The sequence below is a fragment of the Lasioglossum baleicum genome, chromosome 12, assembly GCF_051020765.1.
Source record: "Lasioglossum baleicum chromosome 12, iyLasBale1, whole genome shotgun sequence".
NCBI classification, from domain to species: domain Eukaryota; kingdom Metazoa; phylum Arthropoda; class Insecta; order Hymenoptera; family Halictidae; genus Lasioglossum; species Lasioglossum baleicum.
This window is the reverse complement of record NC_134940.1, coordinates 7472350-7498531: the sequence shown is the minus strand read 5'-3', so window position 1 is coordinate 7498531 and position 26182 is coordinate 7472350. Positions and strand designations below refer to the sequence as shown.

At 39.8% G+C, this 26182-nt stretch overlaps 1 protein-coding gene across 4 annotated transcripts in view; it reads left to right on the top strand.

The window, feature by feature from the left end:
* Nucleotides 1–26182, top strand: part of LOC143214328 (uncharacterized) — a 404553-nt gene that overhangs the window by 151823 nt on the left and 226548 nt on the right. The window contains exon 2 of one of the 4 annotated variants that reach the window (XM_076435224.1): nucleotides 11144–11317. The exons of the other annotated variants lie outside the window; for them this stretch is intronic. The gene's annotated coding sequence lies outside the window, so the exon portion shown is untranslated. The remainder of the gene's footprint in view (nucleotides 1–11143; nucleotides 11318–26182) is intronic. 4 annotated transcript variants of the gene reach the window in all.

Below are 26182 nucleotides of genomic sequence, written 5' to 3'. Positions count from 1 at the left end.
CAAATCGAAAATACCTAGAATAATTCCATTGTATTAGGTCGTGCGGAAGGTAATTTCGTTTTTCGTGTGCAGATGGCATTGCTTCCATTTGTTATTATGTAATCTTATTTTTAAATCTCAAAATCGTGGTGTATCTTGACAGCTGACATTTGGGACATCATTTCCTGCCTTGGATAAATTTGATTTTGCATTGAAATCAAAGTAAAGCGTTTCCATCACCTTTTGCATTTTCTTATCACCGCAAGGGTAAAAATTCAGTGCACGAAAGAAAAAATGGTGTGCTCTTTAAAAAGAGGATGTACCATTTCTTTGCTTTTTTCAACATTTTTTATGCGGTGCAATTTTCATTTCAAATATAAAACCAATTCTACATGCATGGAATCTTTACGTTGCCTGAAAAATCGCAAAAGATTATAGAACAAAATGTCGTAAAATTTATACTATACCTCGTACAATACTCAAATGTGTAGCAATTGATCAAATGCCAACATATTTAATAATCTAAACTCTAAACAATGACTCAGAGTCGGCCCTCGACAGCCAAGGGTTAATATCGTTAGAAATGTTAATTCCAGAATGCAGCGGTAATAAATGCAATAAACGTCCGTAACGATTAAGATTCTCCAGTTACCGAACGAACCAGATCCTCGGTGTTCAGTTCCATCGGAGATCAGAATCTCTCAAATCGAAATAGATTTTCTCTCTCTCTCTCTCTCGGCGGCGTTTCCCGGTGATCACCGTTCGGAGATTAATTTCGCGGTAGATCCCCATTGCAGACAACGATTTTTCAAATCGACAGAGGGTCGGGGTTATCCACGTGACCGGCGTCGTAAGTCCGGTAATCATCTAACCGGAGTTATATTCAGGACCGTCCGGTTTTTCGCGCGGGAAGAAGGAGAGAGACAGGGAGACAGAGAGAGTGAGCTGTCTGCGTCAGCGGGAAACCGATCGAAAATCGTAAAATGCATTGCCGGCCGGTTTTCAACGGGACGCCCGTCGAATTGCTTTCCCTCATTATTAAACCACTTGGCGGGCACGAGGTACATCTTTACGATGGAAATCGAGATCGTTCCCGTATGCAAACCGCATTGAAACGTGTTGCCTGCGGAAATAGGGAAGGCTGTGCACTGCTTGGTACGCCCGGCGTCGTGTGCGGCACATGTGTCGACTTCCTGACACGGTCTATGTATCAGCGTGGGGGCCCAGCACGTGACCGATCACCGAAAAACGTGCATCCCCAGCAGAACCCCCTTCGGAACCCATTCAGTACCGGCTCTCTCTCGGACCTCGCATACCCCGCACACCGCTGCGCCGGTTTGTATTACCTTCCGAATTGAGAAATCGTTTCGCCAATGAGACGAGCATCCATCGAACGAGCCGCGAGCAAGCCCCGAAGGCTCTCCCGATATCCTACCAGCAAAACAATCGACCTCGGAGCTGCGATAAGAACACCAGTGCGACAAACTGATTACAGCAGATAGTATTTCGATGCCACGCTACTCCGCAAAATTAACCCCTTGTCTCGTGTACACGCTGAACAATTGACCCATTAGATCGTGAGGATCTTTCTTTGGTTGTACAGAACGGATTGGAACGGGTTCCTTGAAGAACGTCTCGAAGGAAGCTAGTAGTCAAGTGCGTTCGAGGATAATGAGTACCTTAAAGCAGCACTTTATCTTCAAGTATTTTATTCTTACTTTTATTGCCGGAACCAGGCTTGTGCTAGTACCCTATTTAGTGATAAGATAACCTCCCCGCAGTGTTCATCAGGACCAATGCCTGCAGATAAAGTTAATTCTGCGGGCTAACAGTGGATGGAGGTTTAATCCACCGCTTTAGAGAACATATCCTTAGTCAACTGCAAAATTTACTGTGCTGTTTGACAGATCTATTAAAAATATACAGTCTTGAAAAATGTACGTACTCTATAAAGACGAATAGATGCGAGGAAGAACGTTCTTAGATAAACGCGTGTACGCTTGTGCAGCAAGTGTAACGCTAGCCAGAGATCCGGATAATTAGCAGATCAAGCCGGAGACAGATCCATTAAAAATAAGATGGGTAATTTTAGATATTTAAGGTGAAAAGCCAGACACGAGAAGGATTAAGTTGGGAACACGGAATCGAATCCTCCTCCAAGGGAGATGTATGATATATTAAGGGTAATAAATTTTATGTGGCCTTCACGGGTAATGATTTATCTCTCGGCCGCGTACACCATTCACGCCCTTCCTTTTGCATTCTTCCGAATACTCCTACGAGCACAATGTCAACTTTCATGGATAGAGATTCAACCGTCCTTCCTTCTTTTCTTCTTTTTTTTTTTACTCTCCGGTAAAATGCATTTCCCGTACACGTAGACGTTGAACAAGAAAGGAAATTACCTTACATTACCACGCACAAAAATAACGGCTCGAAATCCTATGAATAGGATTACATTAATTCCCTTCTCTTTTGACAACGCTCCGACTAAAGCGTGGAACTCGCATTCTTGCTCACAGTGACTGGCAAAATGCGGCATCGGCAAATAGTTGCTGGATTTTACACGTGGGAGGCACGTACGAATTTATGTACAAGAAATTTATTTACAGCGATTTTTTCAACCTTTTAGAATTAATCTAATGCAACGCTTGTTCGGAGTAAACTTTACTTTACCGGGCTCAAAATTGATGCCTTTTTCTTATAAAGTATGATGTATTTGGAATGTAATCCAGTAGATTTGTACCCGGGGCGGCTGCAGATCAAAGTTTCCATCCTGTAGGATCAATGGTTCCGGAGTTATGCTTGCTTAAAGTTGAGAAATCTGCAGTGTTTTTGACAGGTGAGGGCGCCGCTATATTGGTTTGTAGTGACGACTGCGAGCCGCTTACCTTGCCGCCCCCCCCCCGACCTAATCACCGACCAACTACCACCTAGCGGCTCTGCTCGGTAAGCGGCGCGCGACACTACAAACCAATATGGTGGCGCCCTTACCTGTCAAAAACACTGAAAAATGCAGAACTTTAAGCAAGCATAACTCCTGAACCATTGATCCTACAGGATCGAAACTTCGATCTACAGCCGCCCCGCGTACAAATCTACTGGATTACATACTGGATTAAAGAGCAGCCCTTGTTCGACATTATCATTTAAAGGAAAATGATTCAGCTTCTTTTACATACGAAAGCTGCTGAATATTTTTCACTTTCTCGGTACATGTAGTAAACAATGTGGATGTACGTCATCGTAGAATGGAGTGGCAGTCATTGGAATGATTTATCCAATTACGCTGATTAACTTTCTATTTTATCCAGCAAAGTCAGTCGGACCAGCCAGACGGCAAAATGAAAGAATTCCTATTAAAATGGGCGCTTCTATGCAGTCTCGTCCTGACAACGGAAGATTTACACGATACGACGAGCAATCTCCTGTCCTTTTTAGAAAAAGCCATCCCGAAGATGCGATTTCTCGTCGAGTAATTGCCACTCCGTTCAGAATGAAAAGGAATAAAGCACTTGGGAGATAAACTAATGCGATTATTCCACGTAGTCCGGAGAAAATAGAGCGTTCCCTCCTGGTGATCGTCTTCTGCGTTGTTTTAACGCTGTTACAAAGCAATTGACCGGATCCTTTCATGCCGGAGACAGAGGTGTGCGTTCTTCAAGATTCATGAACTCCGTCACAGAAAATAAACGTTTAGCTTGATTTTCAGCCAGTTCTTACATCACGAATGTACAGGCATTAGCTTTCAAACAACGTTACTAATTCCATAAATGACGTAGGGTAAAGTGCCCAAATATGAAGCACTGTTTGTTGATGTCATTTTTGGATTGATTAGAATGCTCTTTTTCGACCAAAAAATTATCAGTTGTAGATGCATTTCTTCCCTATAAGATTCTAGTGTCAAGTTTGTTAAAAATTTAATACAGCTTGGGAAAAATGTTTTTTTTTGTGGCGTGTCATTTGCAGGTTCCAGCGAAAGGGGTTCTTAATATGGTACACCTTGAGTCCCTAATATGACACCTAGTGCCATATTCGGCACCCACACCAAGAATGTCAATATATATATATCCGGCGCGCCAACTGTCTATTGGCCGACTGTGGCAACTCGCGTCTAGGTCGCGCTCTGATTGGTCCGTGTTTTTCGTTAATAACTCCTAAACAAAGCCGCGAATAACATTTTTGCAAAGGAAAATGTCGCTTGAAATGGTCTTAGGAACCACCCCCTTTTGGGAAGTTCACGAATTTTGGGACACCCTGTAGAATGGTGCGACTGCACTGCACACTGTTGAGTAAACATGGTAAACTATTGTTTGAGGATTTTCTCACTAGATTGCGACTTCTCCTTTACAAGATATAAGGTAGTGCCATAATAGGCGATTGTACCATATTTGGGCACTTTAACTACACGCTTCACCGTGTTCTGTAAAATTTCTACGAACTAATCATGAATTGGCGTCATAGACAATAGGACAGTCCATTAAACGATTGGCTCGATTTTCAGCTTACAATTAATTCTATTGGAAGCAGGAATAAAATAAAAATTGATTTCATTCCTTAATGACTTTGTCACGTTAAAAACAACATTACAATATTCTTGAATTTGTCTGATTTACTACTGTTTCATATTTCACCCAACCTGAGTAATCATCAATCGGCGTCACGTCGAACGCTATTCACGTGTTTCTAAAAATTGTCCGAGGAACCGTGGAACAATCCTTTGCTCCTGCACATTTTCAATCGTAATAGTAGAAAGGTCGCGTATATCGCATGCCATTATTCATGTAAAGGAATACAGTCGATGCAGAACGTGTTACACAACTAGGTCTTCGTGTACCTTTAAAAAGGCTCAACTCTTTCGCGACTATGAACGATATATCTCGTGACCCGATTTCATTGTTCAGACGTTGCGAACGAAAAATCTCGCCACCCGTTATCGTCGATCTGACGTTATCAACGGGACATAAGCCGCCGTATATATGATTCGATTTCATATGCACCATTAAGTAAGATATACAGGCTGAAACTCTGATACGAACCAACGGGATCTCATTTCCTATGCAAACATACGCGTGGAATGTACAATGAATTTTTTTCCTTTTAATGGAGCTTTAATGTGGATAAAATCGTTCCTATTAATTCTGCGTAATTCCCTTATTTAATATATATTATTTGCTTCAAAGACAATCGCAAGACTCGCAAAGATAACGCCCATCAGTTCCCCTGGTCCAAAGCATAAACTTGAAAACGGACTGAAATCAAGACAGAATACGGCCGCGTTTTATCAAATTCGAGGTGGCTCGGAGTTATCTTTACGTGGCTCCTTCCGCGCAATGAATTTCGGTACAGGATTAGCATACTTTCAACGCTAATGGGACATCCCGTGAATACGTGGACGCTGGGAATGCCTCTTAAACGTTCCACCCTCGGTGGATCGTGATCAGAATCATAAATTAACGCGCTAGGCCAGCCGACAGCGTTCCGGGATAGTACTTTCGGCATTATGCTCGTGGACGTTTGCGGCGATCGGGGCAACAGGAGGCCGATCAGCCGTGCGTGTTACCTTTTTAGCACGATCGCGTCTCTCCTCTTATGGGTGAGGTAGAAGGGCCGAGTTATGCAAAATTCATGTCGGCCGAGGTGTTACGGGGTTAGTGGTGCTCCTTGCGTGGTGGCCCCGAAGAAACGACGAAGAAGAAACGCGAATTAATTCAGATAGAGCGCGCCGATACAACGTCGGGTTGCAAGGATGACAGCACGTGAGCTCGGGACGGAAAGACCAGGTGGGTGAGCAGCCGAGTGGACTTCCGGTTCCGGCGGAGATAATAGCGCGTGTCTAGAATGTGCTAGAGGAACACGTACCGCCGCTCCGGCGAACTTTATGAACGCGTAACAGTATTTCGTCGTTTGCAAACACCCATATTTCGGACTTAATTGTCCTCATCATCGGGACAAGCGCCAATTTCGCCACCGCCGACGCCGACGCTGTGCACCGTCTCCTCGTGGCCCGGACAGTCGCCAGGACGCGAGAAGGTCTCTTCTAATTATCCGGGTAATGAATTAATGAGGAAAAAGCCTCGCGTCCCCGGATCTTCGACCCAGGATCCAGAGACGGATTAAGTGCTAATCCGTTGACTCGCGTTCTTTTGAGCAACCGGGCTTCCGGGAATCGACTTGTTTAATTACCTGAATGAGACCGGAGCTGGGAAGCTATTGTTGGTGCGGGGACTCTGGGAATTATCGGTTTTTGAGGTGAAGAAGAGATTGCTGCTGATTTTATTTGCCCCATTTTTTTAACCGACTTCGAAAAGGGAGGAGGTTACTCAATTCGATCCGTATGTGCCTTTTTTTCGCTTTTTTTCTATGTATGTTCGCCGATTACTCCGAGATTGATGGACAAATTAGGACGAAACCTTCTGCATTTTGCAGGGTGTGTCGCCCGATTGGTCCCTTGAAAACAAATTCTGCGTTTTTTCATTCTTTGCGGTTTTTATTGCAAATAACCAATAAGACCGAATAACCATCCTACGGTGTTCCATAAATTCCGCTCGTTCCACTAAAAAGTGTGAAATAAAAAAAATTAAACCGACTTCGAAAAAACGCACTAAAAAGTATGAAATAATTTCCATTTAATTTATGTGAATACACACGAACTTAAATACAATACAATCTTTTCGCAGGCGGTGCAAAATTGAACATTTTCGACACTGGAAATTACGAAAATCCTTAAATTCTTCTACATGTTTTCACATATTAATGTATCTTCTCTTCCCACCTGCTGATTTCCAAGTCCATCATATTCCAGTGAAATCATAATCAGCAACGTCTGTCATTTGGAAAAATTTTAATTTTTGCGCCGCCTCTCCTAAAAGATTGTATTGTATTTAAGTTCGTGTGTATTCACATAAATTAAATGGACATTATTTCATACTTTTTAGTGCACTTTTTTAGCGCGTTTTTTCGAAGTCGGTTTAATTATTTTTTTTTTGTTTCTCTCATATTCGGTACGTGATAGAACATCGGAACATGCTTGGCATTACAAAGCAACGAAAAAGAAGACGAAATAGGAAACTTTAATTACTGGTAAGAATAGCAAGATGGAGTGCATAATCAATAATAGCCACACACACACACACAAGAAGTTGATGTCGAATATTTTCAAGCTGAATATTTTGAAATTTGCGACCGAATGCCAGCTATTCAAATTTTAAGAACGGAACATCAAAATCTCGACAACACAGTTCGCAAACGGTAATATCTTCCTCAGAGTACCACGTTTCCGGGAATATTATAAAATTCCCAGAATTCGACGTCTTCGCCGCGTATCGTACTGAATACCATAAGGGGAACAGTTCGTTAACCGTTTATTTTGGGTATTTTGCGTATCTTGAGCAGAACAGTGGCTTACAGGAGATCTGGCTGGATCAACGATAAAATATTAATCCGTGCAGGAATATTAAAAAAGAAGTGCGCTCGCAACGGGAATTTCCTCATCCGGGTGTGCGACAGGAGTGCGCTCAACCGGGGGATTTTTGCGAATGTGAAAATTTCGTGGTGCTGGCTCTGTGTGTGGTGCCGGCAGTGTGCTGGCAGGTTTCCTCAGGTGGCGCAGTTATTTTCATAAAATATTCGCCGCCGGCAAACGTTCGACGTAGGAAAACGAGGAGGCAAGCGTACCGCTCCGAGGGTATGTTTTCGCGAGCAATATAACAACATACCTAAATTGCATCAAAATCGCAGACATCGCGGAATTCGGTATGCGGTCTATAGCGGAATGCTTCCTTTTGTGGTGGCCGGGGTACACGTAAGAATTCACGGTGTTCTGCGGAACCCGTCCCCGCGCGCGCTCCATTCGAATCGTTACCGTCGCAACGACGCAGCCCGCGCTACCTTCGCACTGAATTTAATATCAATTACACGGCAAGTAATTACCAAAAACCGCAATATCGTCCGGGGGGAAAGTCGGAGCAATTATTAGGAGACCCGGCAATTGTAGTGTTGCTCGCACCGCGAGGACGATTTAATTTACATAGCGAATGAATGCGCCAGACTTATTGTAATCATAATTCGTCTTTATTGCAGAGACTTCAGGGCTCATGTCGGAGCCTTCTAATTTTTCATTTCCGAAAAATCGATTCTTTTCTGCTTGCACGTTCTTCAACCCTTGGATTCGGACAGCAGAAATTGTCCAATCGCATCCCATTCAACTGTTAATTATCGCGCAATTGAAAATTCCGTGAAATTGATTCTTCCTGGGAGGCACACATCGCTCTGTTTTATTAATGCCGTGTTTATGAGGATTGATCAGGCGTGGTCGATAAAGCCCGGGCAGTTAATTAATGCGTACAAAGTCGCTCGGTTCGCGGGACTGTCTCGTCTCCGGACTCCGTTTTATTATTTTCGCGCGCGCGATAAATGGGAAATGGCGACACTGTAGCTTCGGAGCGAAACAGAAAAAGAGAGAAGAGACAGTTGAAGGACGAAGTCCAATCACCGGTCGGCAACGTGTCGGTACGTGCCTCTAGCAGAGGAACGATTAAAAATACGTACTGGTTACAGTTCCCAGGCTACGAAAAGGACTATTTGCGGCATCGCGACACGTTCACCGACTATGCAGAAAGTGCATGCTTTATTTGGAAGCAAACGATTCGTCGAATTTGCACGAGCCGCGTAGCCGGTCGGTACGCATAGAATTTAAACTCACCGATGATAGTATCGCTTTTGTGTGAACCGGAGCTTTGCAAATGGATTTTTTTCTTGGCAAAGAATCGGTTTCAACCGTTGCCTTTTCGCGAACGCATCAATCGCTGAACAGCCCCGCGCACGGGGAGGATATTTGCGCAATCGTGGTGCGAACGCGGTTTGCGCAAACGTTGTTACTGCACACGCAAGCTTTCGCTGTTTGATTGAACGAGGATGCTACGTGTCTGACTTTCTGGCTTGATTATTTATACATTTTCTGTGCAACAGTCTATTGAGAGAACGATTTTCGAGTATGTAGAGCGTGCCAGAGATATGCAATCGAATAATTTAAATAATGGAAGAATATGCGACACGCTAAAGCAGCATACGATTCTTCCGGAATAAATTGACTTAATCCGATTCGGTCGTTCCACGTTTATTTATTGACGTTTTAATATCGAATATTGACATGTATAAAAACATCAAAGTACAGGAGACAAATGAAGATATAAAAGTTTTGACAACCCAATTGAATCTCGATTGCACGAGAATTTCGAAAACGTTCGGAAAAAAAAGATGATTGGAAAGAGACAATTGCAGAGGGTTTAAGAATTATTCCAACACACAACCAGCAAAAGTTTGACGTCCTCGAATTCCGAGGCTTTCGCGACAATCGAACGTGACGTGGGAAACGAGTGCAACAAATCTCGTTTGTTTTTTGGACGTTTAACAGAATGGAATGTCACGCGTATTTGACAAAGAACGTCACAGGGACTTCGCGACATTTATCTCGATCCGGAATTTACGATAGTTTGATTGTCTAACGTGTCGTGCGAAATGCGAACGATCACTCCGATCTCCAGCTGCGGAAAGTATTTCGCAAAAATATCGGAATTTTCGTAACCCTTTCATAAATATTTTCGACTGTTTCGAATTGTTACTATCGCAACAAATATTAGTTTGGGAGCAAGTAAAAACGAATACACTTTAAAACGTTAAAGATTATAATTCATACTTTAAACCGGATGGTTTATTTTTTATCAGAAGCACAACACATTCGGAAAGTCTATAAATTTAATGTATAAATTTCAAGCCCATTGTGGGTCATGCAGCAAAATTCACTTACTGCTACAAGCTGAATCCTGTTCCCATTCAATCCGGGAAGAAAGATAGCAAAATGTTCCGGCATGAGGTCTTTGTACTTCATTCCTCGTTTTCAGCGTTCACTGTACTTCAACTAAAACCTGAGAACCGCCTTTTTAAACCGTTGCACAACCTCGACACACAGATTACAACGTCTTATAACAGATTATAATATTCCCTCGAAGCGTTCTTTAGCTGTTTTCAGTTTAGCCACTGCAAATGAGGAGCAAAACTTTCGAAGTTCGCTTTCTCCCGACCAGCTTCTAATTACTTTGCAAGTTCTCCTTCTCTATTCCCCCTCCCTTTCTCTCTCGCTCTCGTTCCCTCCTTTTTTCTGCCTTAGAAAATAATCTCTTTTCACTTTCACCCCTTTAACCTTATTAAGAAGAAAATCGTGTTCGAGCGGTTCTTCGCCGACTTTTTTTAACAAAAAAAGGACATATGCATTAGTGGGGATATTGCAATTCCCGTGTCATTTTCCCTGACCTGTTTCGGTTTCAATTTTAGCTTTAAGGGATGAACTCCTTTCTTTTAAATCATTTTATAAATCTGTGTTCTTCCATTAACGACCCATAGATCTCCTTTTTCTAGTAGACAATTATTAAAAACAGTGCAATTTTCTTACTGCGAAGATTCTTACACAATTAAACATTTTTCAACATTTCAGAGCAGAATACCACTTAAAACTTGTTTCCCACCGCGATGCCCACTGGTTGAAGCATTTCATGCGAGCAACAAGTGCACCTGTATTAATGATGTCCGCGTTCCTCTGACCGAATATCTCTCTGGTTCTCGTTCGAGCCGGTTTTTTTGCGGGATTCGTCCTCTATAAAATGGTGACGCGGGCACGCGGGCAAATTTGACCAGCACGAAAAATCACGGGGCTGATCGGCGGACAGTGTCGGACTAAACAAACGAATCAGAGACACGCAAGGCAAATGCCCGAATTGCGAATTCAGTCGTTTTTTAATTAGCGGACGGGTTACGAGCCCGTATCCACTGAAATTCCATTTGCGTTTGATGAACATTTTATAAGTTGTTCCCTGCGATCCACGGCCTCGTATAGATGGCGTTTTCCCCAAGGAGCAAGGCGCATTAGCCGAAGACTCCATTAGCGACGATGTTCGAGCAGAGGAGTCATTTTTAGAGACCCAAATTAATCGTTTACTTATTCGATGCACTTTTAGCATCCTGCAATCAGTAATTACAGCAATTAGTGAAATAAGCTACAGAGGCATTTTTTGGCCGCTCTATTTAAGAATGATGTGGTATATTTCGATGTGATATGACATATGCGCGGTGCGTGTTTGAAAATTTCACGGATTATGGTGTGTTTCAGGTATGTATATAGCGGCCACATCAGTTGCGTGTGTGACAAGCATGGACTGACACGAGCTGAATTTCCCACGTGGCTGGCTGGTACCGACGCTATTTTATAACCTTTCGTCCTATGTATAACAATGTCATTGATACGAGACAGCAACGCGGAAAAAATCGCCCCGCAATATATACAGTGAGTACGAGATTTCTAATCCAAGTATTTTTCCAATCGCATCGCACAGAAATTATTTGTTAAATATTTTCGCTTCGCCGAAATGTATCGTATGAATTTTAGGACGAGTTTCGATTTCTTTTTTTAAATGAAAAATTTTTGGTTTAGTATTTATCGGAAAGTCCATAAATAAACACGAGATTTTTACCATCGACGGGAGACCGACAAAGGAACCACACCGTATTGACAATCACCGATTTTGATGAAATTTTCGTCCATTGCGAAGGGGTGAGGACTCTATTTGATCGAATCTCTCTCGGAAACTATCACGGATAGATAAAAAAGTAACAATGCATATAATTGTGTATTTTTGAATGACCAGTTCATGCATGTGAATGGTTCGTAGAAATATTCGTTAGTTCAACAAATATATGGAGGATTACTACGATTCGAAAAATTGGACTTTTCACATTTTACAATGTACAGGAACGCTGAAAGATAAAATTTTCTAATACGTAATTAATGATACCGCGAAGAAAATTAATTTCACCGGGTGCTTCAATTAGTCTGGTAAACAACCGAATGAAAATTTAAGTACTTCCAGTTTCTATAATATCAAGATTCATGCATATTCATTGATAGTTCGATGTATGTATGCACAACAATATTATTGTTCCACTATCTCTGCTGGCATTTCTCCCGGAACTCCAAGGAATACTTCCAGTATACTTGCTTCCACGCTTCATTAATACGTTAGGGCGTTAGGGTAATTCACAAGTTCAGTGAATCGAATTAATATTCGGACGCTCTAAAAAAGACGATAACTTTAAGCTAGTGGAAGCTAGAGCAATTAGTTTACTGCAGGATGTGAAAAGAAATTTTTTAAAAAATTGCAATTGATCGGAATTGTAGAAAAAATACTAAAAGTTGCATTTTACAACTTATTTTGTGGGCCTATATAGAAAATTTAAGAAATATGTTTTGTAGATCTGTGCGAATTAAACATATTCGGAAAATTTCGTCAAAATCGGTCGACGTTACAATGAGCTCCAAAGTTTAAAGATGGTAAAAATTACAAATTTTCACGATTTTTGGCCTACATCTAAGAATTCTTACATCTTTCAATGGCTGTCTTCTTTTCCTGCTTCAACCGATGTTGATTAAACTTTCACAGTGCATATAATTGACACATATCTACAAAACGTACTTTTTAAATTTTCAATGTAGGCCCACATAAAAAAGTTGTAAAAAATACAACTTTCAGTATTTATACTATTGTACAATTCCGATCAATTGCAATTTTTGAAAAGTTTCTTTTCACATCCTGTAGTAAACTAATTGTTCTAGTTTCCCAAACAAGTTCAAATCGTATAGTACACTATTAAAAAAGTCATCCTCTTTTTTAGAGCGTCCGAATATTAATTCGTTTCACTGTACATCATGAACTGGAAAAGTAAGATGCATATCTGTGCTCGTAATTGTGAAAGTGGTCTAAGTCGTACATTTCTTGGTTCGAAATATTTAAAGAAAGAGGATATTAACACTAAATGAATTCATGTTTAACAATATCGTGAAAATTACATTGAATTAATTTAGTTTAAAATAATTGATACACCCATATTTTAAAATTTCGATTTCGCCACTTTTTTAAATGATTTTGCATATATTCCATAGTGTTAAAAATTTGTTGAATTGTCCCAGGAAAATCTCTTCATGCTTATTTTTCTTGGCACAGTGTGATTTTCACTGTATCGTCGCAATATTCTAAGGAAATATCCGGGTTGATTAAATCTTTGTGAAAAATGGGAATTCAATGTTCTAGAAAATTGAAAAACTATAAAATCGTTTATCTGCCGATCGATTTTACGATTCTCATAACTAACTCTCTTCCAGAACGATGGTCTGGATAGACAAGTCGAAACGAGACGAAGTTTTTTTTCTCGGCGCGCGAGCTTTATAGCATTTAATACATCTCGTTACGAGCGATTTTGAGGCAGGCTACTGTGACCTATAACTTCCGGTTGGGTAAGTATTATCCGGGCTATCATCGCATGCAGCCGGGTGTGAAGGCACGGGTCATGACGATCCGCTGAAACGAAGGAAACTGTTGCACCCAAGCAAAGAAAGCTTCACAGTCCGGTGCATATTCAGTTCCCCAGACGCGTGCTATTCGCCATGTTGCGAGACGCTTGATAGATGACGGTTTGACTTGTAATCGATGGCCCGTTTAACTCGACGCCGACGATGACTCAACAGTCATCTTCAAGTTTTCGATCAATACGAGCTGCTAAAGGGAGCCTAACGACTCTCTGCATACTGATTAGAAATAATAATAATCGCTCTTCCAAGAACTTGTGCTCTACTAGAAATAACAAAAGTAACGTTAATCATTTTAGGGTCTTTCGTGTTTGCTATTCACCATCACTTTCTTTGTAGCGATTTCACTTTTGTGGAAATCACTATTTAATTCTGCACAATGTATAAATGCTTGGAAAAATATAATAAATACTTTTTGAGTACGTGCAGTTATTTCTAACTGCCATTCGTTGCTTTTAATACAAAAATATAACTTTAAATAGAAGAAATTTTTATCAGAAATTGACAGCAATTTTTTCAGATTACGTAATGTCTTTTGTATTTATTTCGTGTGGACGGGTCTTCGTATTACACGTAACAGGTGGGTAAGATAAATGGTTAAACGATCAAATGAATATAGATAACGGCAATATGAAAATGAGGACACATTAATCCTTAATTAATCATTGCTCTCTTATAACGAAATTAATATATGTCATAACAAAATATCTTAACGACTAAATAATATCACCACGTACGTACATTTCTCTGAAATCATTACGAAAGTCGAAAATGAATTTTGGTGCACGACACTTTTTCAGTAGGAGCCTTTCACGCACAAAAATAGCAATTAAAATTTAATTTGCGCTTACATATACGTAGGCGTGTGTTAATATCCAATAAATATAATTGCTAGACTGCGGATCTTCATGCAACATAAAAATGTTCTGCATTAATTGCGGGCAGCAGGAATAACATAAAAAATGATTTCATCCCTTAACGACTTTTTTATATTAAAAGTAACAATACAACATTGTTGAATTTTTGAAATCTTTTACTGTTTTATATATCACCCAACCAATTTTCGCATAACTGCATAAAGATCCTAATAATTAAATTAATTAAAGTCTAATAATTAGTTTCAGTGTAAAAGATAAAATGAAATTTTTGGATTGTTGAAGTCGCTAATTGAACGTGAATTTCATTAATTAGGATACAATTTCCTTAGTTTCAATTTTTTATCCAGAGTATATGTACATTCTCTAAAGGGCATCGGTATCAGCTTGTTCTCCACGGTCTGCAGAAGTACGGCCAGTTCCTTACAAACATCCAGGTACTTCGCTCCGGTGAACAATTATTTTAACTACGGCGCGTACACGTAGAGAACATTCGACCGTTTCATCTCTATCTTTTCATTTCTATCAGTATTTTTATTTCCCAGTAGCTTTTTTACGATTGTTTATTGTGTTCCGTTGTGTTCGCATATCCGCTAGTTTTTTTTACTGAATTCAGCAAACGCATACGAAAGGGAAAAACAGAGGTTCGCGCATAAAAGGTAATTTTCTAATATTATTTTTCTGTGTGCCAGCGCATGAAAGATGATATACTTGATTGAATTGGTGGCTGGAGCAACGTCATATGTTAGATTTGATCATCAAGTCCTGCTCTTCTGTGAAATTTGCACTTTATATCATCCAACGTTGCTCCAGCCACAAATTCAATTGTTGTAATATCAACAAATACAACAACGTCCTTAACACGTTCGCTACCAGCATTTTTTTCGTTGCTTACCTTCCTCGTCCCAAAATTTTATTAAATGCAACGTACCCAATTTTGAATTAATAAAAAAGTTTAGCAGGATAAAGTCACAGATACTATGAAAATTATGCATTTTACTATGACTTTAAACAACGAAGAGAGAGAGAGAGAGCATAAAATTAATTTTACTGTCTTTAAGTGAACTGTCAGATTGTGGATGTCACATATTTCTGACGGTGGTAGCGAACAGGTTAAAGATCCACTAGTTACCAGAAAATAATTATTTATATAAAAATACATTTTTAAAAAACACCACATTTTTAAAACGGACTAAAAAGTATAAAATAATTTTTCCTAGCCATGTACAGATTCCTAACCCCATACAGATAGTCCTGAAAATTTGTGATTGTGAATTTTTAATAGCTATGAAAATACTTGTAAGATTTAAAACGAAAAAAACAAACGCCGTGGTAAAATGTCAAAGATAAAGGTTCGACGGAGAATCTCGGTGTAACTGGTCTTTCGCTTGGTAAACAAACATTATAGTATAATAATAGCACTAAAAGCACAATAAAGCACACCGAGTTTCTTCGGTGCGAAGCGGGCCAGTGGAGTGGGGATGAGTCAGAGTGGAACGCGTAGTGGTGTAGGGAGCGCTGTGTGCGGAGTGGGGATCGCTGAAGACGATCACGTACTAACGAGCGTCGCGCGGAGAGGTGTAACGGTTAAATTTAATAGTTTATATCTTCTAAACGCATAGACTTTTAAAAATTGTTTTTTAGAATATTGCGTAGTCATCCAGTTCTGAGCTATGTTTAAAATTTTAAGTCTCTAGCTCATCAGGGAGTTAGTTTAAAATCAATTTCAAAATTTGTATCGAACAGACAAACAGACAGACAGACAAGAAAGCGAGCTAATAAAAACGTGGTTAAAAAGGAAGAGGGTGGCGAGAGATCAGATATGAAAACGTTTCACGCGATCGAGTTAGGCGAGAGAGGCGTGCGCTGTCCAACACTGCGAAGACAATTTCTGTCGAATACTTCGGCTGAATTAATCCGTGTATCTGCGTCGAACGCGTTCGCTTTGACAAACAAGTGGCCCGAGGAAAACATATGGCGTTTAGCACGTCGTTCGCCGTGCCTGTGATTCGCGTGTCAAGCATCCGACTACGACGACAAGTAATTTATCATCGAATCGGATATTCCATCCGGAAAGGAAATTACAGGTTCGACTGAAAGCGGCTAGTGAACCCGAAGCGACCGTGTCACTCGACGGGATTTTTATTGTCCCCGGAGTGGTGCGAGGGCGCTCGATACTGCCACGTTCTTACGAACCAGTGGATTGTTTAATTAGCGCCGGCACCGGCGGCTCGGTGAATTATTTAATTAATAGAATTCGCAGTTAGCTCGCTGTACTTACGAGACCGTTCCCTCCCGGCCAACCACCGCGTATTCTGTCGATGAATGTAGTCAGAAGTAGAAATTCAACCGTGCGACTACGGATTCTTAAGGCAGCGAGACCGAACTTCGTCGAATAATGCTTTCGAAGCGGGGAACTTATTTGCGGAACGTAAATGAATGTTGAATCCACCGCTTTAATAGAATCCATTGTAAAACGATTGCCTGTCTTGCAGAACACTTTTAAAAAGTACTCGATCGCACGAATCGATCGCCTATCATTATATTCAGTTCGTCTAGAGGTTTATTTTACATTGTACATTCCCAGATAGCACAAAGACGTATGCAGTTGGACATTCAAACGTCTTAGAGATGTCCCGAATGTCCAACGAACGTCTGCCGAACGTCTTGTGTTAGAAAACGGTACGCCTTGAAGACGTTTTTAAAGGTCCACAAATGTCAATTGAAATAGAAAAAGGGAAGAGTAAAAATAGATTTCAACAAAAACGAGTTTAAAGTTAAACCAATAAATAGCTTTATTAGAATAACGCATGTGGAATTGACATAAAAAGTGTAATAAAAATAACAATTGCAATTAAAATCACAATAAATATAATCAAAATTAAAATTACAATTACAATTAAAATCACAATAAAAATTGAAATTGAAATTGGAGCAAAAACACTACCTCGAACAAATAATACCAATGCTAATACTTACTGCTAGATTATGGCTATACATATATAAAAACCACACTGTTCGTGGTCTTAATGACGTCTTTTTAGAACGTAAGACTTTCAGACCTAAAATAGACGTCTTTAAGATGTCGTGTGCTATCTGGGATTGTATGCATTGTTTCAAGTAAATATTTAAAAGTACAAAGATTCCTTCTCTCATTCGTTCGTACGACGACAATGTTTTTATTGCAAATTGTGCAACAAACAAAATTTTTCACGACAAACAACCATGAATTTGGAGATTGAAACGTCCCCTGTAGAACGACTCCATAAAATTTGACGTACGATTTTTTCGTGACGTTTTATGGCACTTTGAGTGAAAAGTGTGCTGCCAGAATTAGCCCGGGTAGATTGTTGTCCGATTTTTGTTTGCGAAGTTACAACAGGTTACATATTGACAATTTGTCAACTAAGATTTAGCGGTACTTTAATGTTTATTGGCAGTGTATCCTCGGATCGATGGTAATAATTTTCTGTAACAGTTCTGTAACAAATAAATTTTAGATTGAGATTTTGTGAATTTAAAGGAAGACTGATAATTATTAACCTTATTATAGAATACATATTCACATTTATTTTTTTCTATGGAGATCGAACCGAAACAAAAGTATCGCCAAATTCGATAGACAAATTGAACGACTACCATGACGGATTCGCGAGAAGAAAGTCATTCAGAACTCAGAGACATAATGAGAGAGAATGAGCAGTACGTTAAAATGACCGGCTGGTCGGAAAGTTTGCTTTCGTCTCGACAATAAACTCGGCTTTTCCCGTTCAACTTCATTTCCGATAATTTTGCTGGCCAAATATCTGCGGCACTTAATTACACGTTACCGAACTTCCCGGCGAACTTGAACTAATTATCAAAAACTTCAGGAGTGCGCCGCAATAGCGTTGCTACCATTCCAACGAATTAATAAATTCGTCCATAGAACTTGAAATGCGATGGACTTCTTGGAATAATTCAGATTTCTCTGTATACGATTGTCGGTTTGTGAGGTAGTCTATAGTAAATTCCTTATCTGCCATTTTGAACAAAAGCGCCCTTAAAAATGAAAATTGACGAATGCATCGAGTGTAATATAGACTGCGAATTTTTATGAAAAATAATATTTTAACAAGTTGATAATAGTACAATAGTATTTCGAAATTTTTCAAAGGTTCTTACCGTCTGGTTGCATCCGTTCTTTGCAAACAGTAATAAGCAAGATGTGTCAACGGCGAGTCAAACGTCGAATAATTACCGGCGGGTAAGAACGATGGCCAATAATTATAGTTCTGGCGGTCACGTAACTATTTCGAGAAGAATAGAATTCCGTGGCCTGTACTTTGGGGGGGGCCAGGAAGTTTCGTCCAAGTCCCATAGTTAGCGAGGGCAAAATCTGGAATCGGTCAACTAACTAACAAAGTTACGGTCAGCCTGACGCATTAATCAGCGCGCGACATACTCGTTCTTCGAGGGAAAGTTGTGTTTCACAGAGCTCGCCGCCCCGAGTAATTATCATTCGCCGCGTGACACCAATTAAAATTTATCTTGGTGACCGACAGACGACGCTTTAAACCGAGGCCGTGGCATTTCAAATGAAATAAAGAGGACAATAGTCTTCGTCGCATCTGGGCCAGCAAAAAAGTCAGGCGAGAAAAATTCAAATTCATCCAATACTTTTTCGCGAACCTTTATGGGAAAATAAAAAAAAATCGTTTGTTCATTTCTATTAATTGTAACTTGATATAATGTTCAAATTTTCAGTAGCCCGCAACCATTTATCGATGAATATGAGAGGTAATTACCTCTCAATTATTACCATTATTTGATCAGTACCATTTTCATTCAATATCATATGAACAATTATTTATTATTAACACTACACATTTCAACTTCCAGATCATGCAGCTTTGAAGTTGTTATTCAGTGGTCACCGTTCCAATATTTACACATTACGTACACACTGTTTCGAATTGTATTTGATTTTGTCATTTTACGTTAAATAATGTGCAACAATAACTAATGCTCAACAATTTGTAACTGTTTTATCGATCGCATCATATGCATTTGGAGATTCGTTTTTAATCGCACATAAAATACAATTCAGTATTTCGACGTTAATGAACAACAATTTGCAACTGTTTCATCGATCGCATTGTATGCATTTTTCAATTTTTTAATTTTTAATTGTATTTTCTACTAAATTAGCAACGCTGGGACATTCGTTTTTAATTGCACATAACGTGCATACGCATAAAGTAAACAATTTGCGACTGTTTCATCGATCGCATTTTATGTATTTTTTAATTTTCTGGAATGTCCGAAATTGTATTTTCTGATAAATTAGCAACGCTGGGAGATTCGTTTGCGCAGCTGCGAGTAGTATAAAATCACGGATGTGCCCCGTTCGTATTCGTATGGGGCGAGCTGAGAAAAAGTCGAGCGATTCATCATGAACCGCCGTTAAGAACAGCCGATCCGAGAAAATCGTCCGAGTAAATTGAACGCTTAGGAAGGATAAGAATAAAATGTCATTAAGGAGCACGGGAAATAAAGGTCCTCGGCGTTCTTCCATGAAACTCGAATTTAGTTCCTCGTAATTCATCCGCGTAACGTAAATCATCCTCTTAATAGAAATTTAAAAGGCGAACGAGTGCGAGCGTTTATATCGTTTGCGTTCGTAACTTCTGGGTCCGATTCTTCGTCCGGAAGAAAAACGAACAAAAATGTTGGGGTCGCGCGCGACACGTCTATGAACTTTGTCGAGCGAGAGATATGAAATTTTGTAGAAAGTTCCGGAAATCCTTGTGAAAAATTCTAGTCGAGTGTTGATACGGTCTCGTAACGTATGAAGCTTTTTAAATTCTTTATGATTGCAAATCTGTTCGCCCACTGCGCCTTTGAGCCTCTCGTCAAAGGAAATATGCACTTTGATAACGAGTTTTTTTCGATGCATGTTTATACATTTTCATATATTTTTCGTTGTTATAATAACAGGGATTTGCGTGCAGGTGGAGTGCAAACCTGATGATTTATTTGCACGTAATTCGTACGAAATTCGCTAAAGAAAAAATAGTTTGGAAAGTTTCTATTAAAGCTGAAATGCATTTTGTATTCGCATAAAAATGTACTCGAGAATTAAGCCATTGGATCGACACTCATTATGCAATATCTAGAGGCGACCCAAGTTTAGAAAATAGAAACACGAATCATTTATGTATAAACTAACCTGAAGTAATCATTCCAAAAAATTTGAATTTATGTAAGAGTTCCGTCGCGGCGAAACGAGATAAATAATATACAAAAATTGCCTCGCTCTCGTATTCATCGAGCCACGTATACATATACCATCCCAAAGTACGCTCGAGTGATTTGGGTATTTCCAGAACAATTTGAACAGTTTCTTCATTGAAGTTTCACGAGGTCGGTCGAGCACCCTCCATTCTCTGGAGTATATTCACATTTGTTACTGACATTTGGTTCGTTTAAGCCTTGAGCGAGTCGCTGCTTACAGCGTTCTTTTCAATGTCGCTAATTATACCCACATCCGATTGTCTCGTGTTTATGCTTGCGAAACAGTTTACGAGCTTCTCCATTCTGTAAGAAACGTGGAGGACCGCTTTGCAAGCAGCACTCGACAAGATTTTCAATTTATGCAGAAACAGTTCGTGTAATGAGTAGTTATATTCTTTGATCCGGAAGTCTGCCTTTTCAGCGACTAAAAACTCATTATTCTAATTACTGACGTCGCTGAATGAAAAAGATACGCTTCGCCAATTCTAGTTACCAAATTAAATGTAACCACAATCTGCGAACTACTTTAATTTGTTCAAGCAGAGAGTGGATACAATTATCAAAGTTTATAAACGGACGATTTAACAAAACTCATTTCTTTATTTCGTCCAACCAAATTCACTTCATACATATTGCCTCTCGTTATGCTTCTTTCTCATTCTCACCACACACAAGCATCATAAATCATTTCATCCCGGAAGAAAATAAAGAAGCGAAGTCAAGGCACAAGAAAGTAGTTTGATATTGTTTCCCGTGGCTCGACAAAGCAACCGATGAAGTTTTCAAATTGTTTGCCGAGCGAGAGGTGGTGTAGTCGAGTTTAAATTTCCCGCCGGACAAATGATGTCGGAGCCGAGATTTTTCTCAGTCTCGTGATCTATATTTCCTGGGCAATATCGAAGCCGAAAAAATAAAAAACGAAGGCGAAGCAGCGTTATCTGGAAATGCCGAGTTGCAATAACTTACACTGTATACACCCGTAAATTCCTCGGGCCTTTTATTTTTCGAGCAGGCCCGACTAGCGGAGCAAGGTAGATAGTCTCAGACTTATGGCCGGTAGTGTATCTTGCTCGAACCCGTGAAATCCATTTCGTTCCCCATTTGCGTGTCAACGGACTGGAGCTCTCTCTCTCTCTCTCTTTCTCTCGGCGTCGGATAGGATGAAAAATAAACGGCGGCTAACGAAATTTTCCAGTCGGAATTCGTTCCCCGGTCGATTATCGTCCCGAATAATACGGTTTGCGGATTGATGACTGGAAACAGTTCATTGCCAGGTGTCCGAGGAACGTAGTATCGTTATCGTCGCAAATTACGCACAGTGCCTATGCATATCCATGCGACCGCTGCGCCGAAGCCCCCCTCCTGTGTGTGTACATAACTGAAAATTCAATGTAGCCGCCGCAGAACCGGGGAAAATGGATTGCCCGGGCCGCGGCGTGCCAAACGCTTTAATGCGATTCTCGTATGCTTATTGTTCGAGCCCGAAACGACGCTTTGACGCCCACGTGCCAGCTCTACCTCGCCGCGCTTCGCGCCGAAAGAGTAACGTTGTTTCGGGCTGATTCCGAACGGTTTAAACGCGACAACACACATCTTTTGTTCCGAGTTGTAATCACATTTTCCGCCATTTTATTCGCCGGCAATGTAGGGCAAATGTACCTATGACTGCGGTTGTCCCTATTACTGCGGTATGTTTTCCCAATGACATTCAAATACGTGCAAATGAATCTGTGGTTGCCAGGAAAAACAATAAATTTTAGCTTGTGCATTAATTGAGCTTTACAGTATATCGTTTACGTCTTTACCAGAAAAATGTCATGAAAATAAATTCGGAAGGCTGAAAAGATAAGGCAATTCAACCGATGTCCTATGTCAAAGCATTAGTGATCACTAGACTGCAGATCTTTATGCAAAATAAAAAAAGGTCTACGTCGATTCCAAGACACAAAGTTCACATACAAATTTCTTTCTTGTTTTAATTATTTTATTCAACTGAAACTACGTCGTACTAAGACGTTAGCGTTTACTTACTTGTGTAACGTCTTGGTACGACAGTAATGGTGTTTTAGAATTATTTAAATTGAAATATTTCCTGAACTACTAACTTTTCGACGTAGATAGGTTAGTACTTTTTTATAATGAATGTCCAGCTGCATCGATTGATGTATTAAAAAATACCTCATTCCATTTAAAACAACGAAGTTGACCTTCATGTGTCCTTTACGCGTCCACCTACAAAAAAGCTACTAACATCTGATTAATGCCCCCTCGAAACCAAGCAAGTTCCATCTGATGCATTTCTTCTTGACAGCAATAGCAGTCGAGTTATTCAGGTGGCCTGTTTCTGGCGCCTCACCCTGTATTTTAAATATTCATTAAGGGCCCAAAGCGACTGCGACTCTCCGCGTCTCTTTCTTTCCCATACGCTGTCCTTCCTTGCGCCCGAAACGTTCATCGTCAATTAAACCACTAAATGCAGTTGAAATTATATCGTGTTTGGTCTTATTTTAATCAGAAAAATGCTACAAACATATTGGTGAAAGTTCCATAAAAAAATCTGCAATTTTTACCATATTTAAACGTTTGTAGCTCATTGCAACGTCGACCGATTTTGACGAAATTTTCGGAATATGTTTAATTGACACAGATCTACAAAACGTATTTTTTAAATTTTCAATATAAGCCCACACGAAAAAGTTAAAAATTCAACTTTTAGTATTTTTTTCAACAATTCCGATCAATTGCAATTTTTGAAAAAATTTCTTCTCACATCTTTTAGTAAACAAATTGCTCTAGCTTCCCAAAAAAGTTCAAATCGTATAGTACAATATTAAAAAAGTTATCGTCTTCTTTAGAGCGGTCTTAAACTTTTATCCGCTACTGTAGGTTATACCGTATGTCTATTTGTATCGTCAATACGTGAGTTTTCTTACATCCCACACTCTGTTACCACAGTACCAACAAAAAAAATATTGTTGTATTTTTCCCCAAAAACATTTGAATTTGACACCGCGGCAAACATCGTCACTCGACCACCGACTGCGGACGTACGGCTCGGCCAGTGTTGTGGTATAATTAAAGACTAAAAAAAAGCCGAGTTCGCAGCGAAAGCTGACTCAGCTTAAACTGCATGAAATTTTAAGCACTCGAAGACAAACGTTCGCATCAGCGATGTTAATCCCATCGGCACAGAAAATTCAGCAGCCGCGGCGCGGTGGCGGTGGACTGAAATTATAGCAGCTGTATGCGTTCGTCGGGCAAAGAGGATTAATGCGGCGAACCTCTTTCTCAGACACAGCACTTTGCACCCTTTTTCCTCATTCAAAACCATACTAATGTTCCCGGTAATTACATTAACAATTTCGCGGCGCGCAGCATATTTTTCCGAAACAAAACCGGTTTTCCGCGAAAGATAGATTACGGTACACAGAAATTCTACCCGGAAAACGAAAACCGAGCTTTCCCAGCTACCCCGTTTAACTCTCTTGTTTATAACCGAACAATTTCACAACTATTCCATGACCGAGGTACACATTATTTACAATCGTTTACCAGATTTCAACTTTCCCTTTCGATCTGAAACACCTGCATGTTGCATCCTTTGAATTAAATAAGAATTTAATTTAATCTTCTATGGCGATTGCATACCTCTGTTCCCCCGAGTTTATCCGAATAGCGTTTCACTCCGGAGCGTGACGAGTCAGACTCATTCACTGCCCAGCAATTATGTATTTTAAAAAATGTACTGGTTCAAGTTTCGTATTAATGATTTTTCTTGGGATCAAGTAGAAGGTGTAAACAACAGTATAAAAATAGAATTCGAAATAAGAGGTTTCTCGTGGTCTCCCTCAGTAAATCAAGGAAATTTCCGTGATCTTTAATTAAAGATCGTCGAAAAAGTGTCTAGCTCGAAGTCCCAATAATGGATATAGGAGAGTAGCGCAACCGGTTTTACAAATGAGTAATTGCTGTATCGTAAAAGGTATCCATTGAGCACCGAATCAGGCGAACTTATAATGGACCGACAGCGGTGCAATGATTTCGTGACTCCATTTGATGCGGACCCGTCCCCGCAGGTCTCTCCGTGGAGAACACTTCGCGATTGTACGCTGTTACTCGGTAACTTAATGCCTTGGAGCCGGTTCAAATGGGGAAAAAAGGTGTACATGTAACGTGAAGTTAGTTCATCGATCGTGTGTCGACAGAGTTTGTCGCAGCTTGACTGTCGGCCGACGAAGTTACTTCTGCGAGTTCGAGGCATTGTCTACGCTGCTATTGGCCTCTCGATTCTCGAAGTGCCATTAAACTCATACTTTGCGGCCCGGAATTTTATTTCATACGAAAATAACAAATGCTGTTCACGAAACTGCGCGAAAATAACGGAGAAAAATGTTGGTGCACGTGAAGGCATTCAATTCATCGAACGGTATTATCAATTTTTCAGCGCGCTAAGTGCCAAGGCATCTAGCGAATTTTTTAACTTTCTTTGCACACGTTAACGTTGATAGGTAGTCGAAAATTTGTGACAGTTAAAATATTAATACAATATCTAACGCAGTGTTGGGCAAATATTATTTTAGATAATAAATAATTAAATAACAAATAAACGTGTGATTTAAATTGCAAATAATAACTAAACTTTTTATTTAAATAAAAGTAATTTAAATAATTCCAAGAGTGATTTTGGAATGATTGAGTTGTCGTTGTTGTTGTATGCGTCAAATCTTGTAATCGAATTTTAAATCACTTCCTGATGACCTAGAGACTTGAAACTTTAAACATAGCTCAGAGCTGGATGACAATGCATATTAAAAAACAAATTTAAAAAGAACTCTGCGTTCAGGAGAAAAAAAATGTTAACATTAACCGTCACATCTCGTCGCGCGACGCTCGGTAGTACGTCATCGCGTTCAGCGATCCCCACTCCGCGCGCCAGCGCTCCCTACTCCACTACGCGTTCCCACTCCGACTCATCCCCACTCCACTGATCTATTTCGCACCGAAGGAGCTCAGTCAGTGTGGTATTCCGTTCATTCAGTTCCATTTCGGACAATTTCGGACACTTTTTGATTGATTTTTGATTGATTTGTAAATAACAATTAACGTCATTATTTTAAATAATTCTATTTAGACTAGCTCAAATAATAAATAATTATTTTTGCTTTTTATTTGGATATCCAAATAACAAATAACTTGTTATTTAAATTTTTATTTAAATAAATTTATTTAAGAATTTGTAAGAATTTGTAGTTTCTCTTTCGAATAAACACTAATTGTAATACAATACAGCGCGGTACGGGACAAGCAAAATCATTTTATTCGTCACAAGTAGCTTTATTTCAACAACAAAGGTATCCAGTTGCAAATATGAAGTTCCAAGTCAAGCGAGTTGAAGCTATTCTGTAACATATGTAACTTAAGTAACATTCCGCTGCTCGTTCTGTCTGCTTTTCTTTATTCCACGGTAAGAGGAAACGAAATGATGGGTTTCACAAAAGAATTCACGACAGCCCTCAGAAATATCCAGCCAGTGAAATCCGATGCATTTTTAGCTCTCGTAAATCATCCGTTAGAAACTTCGGACACGTTTATTTCTATGTTCTAACTTCGGTGGGTAGCTCGATTAACATTTCCAATA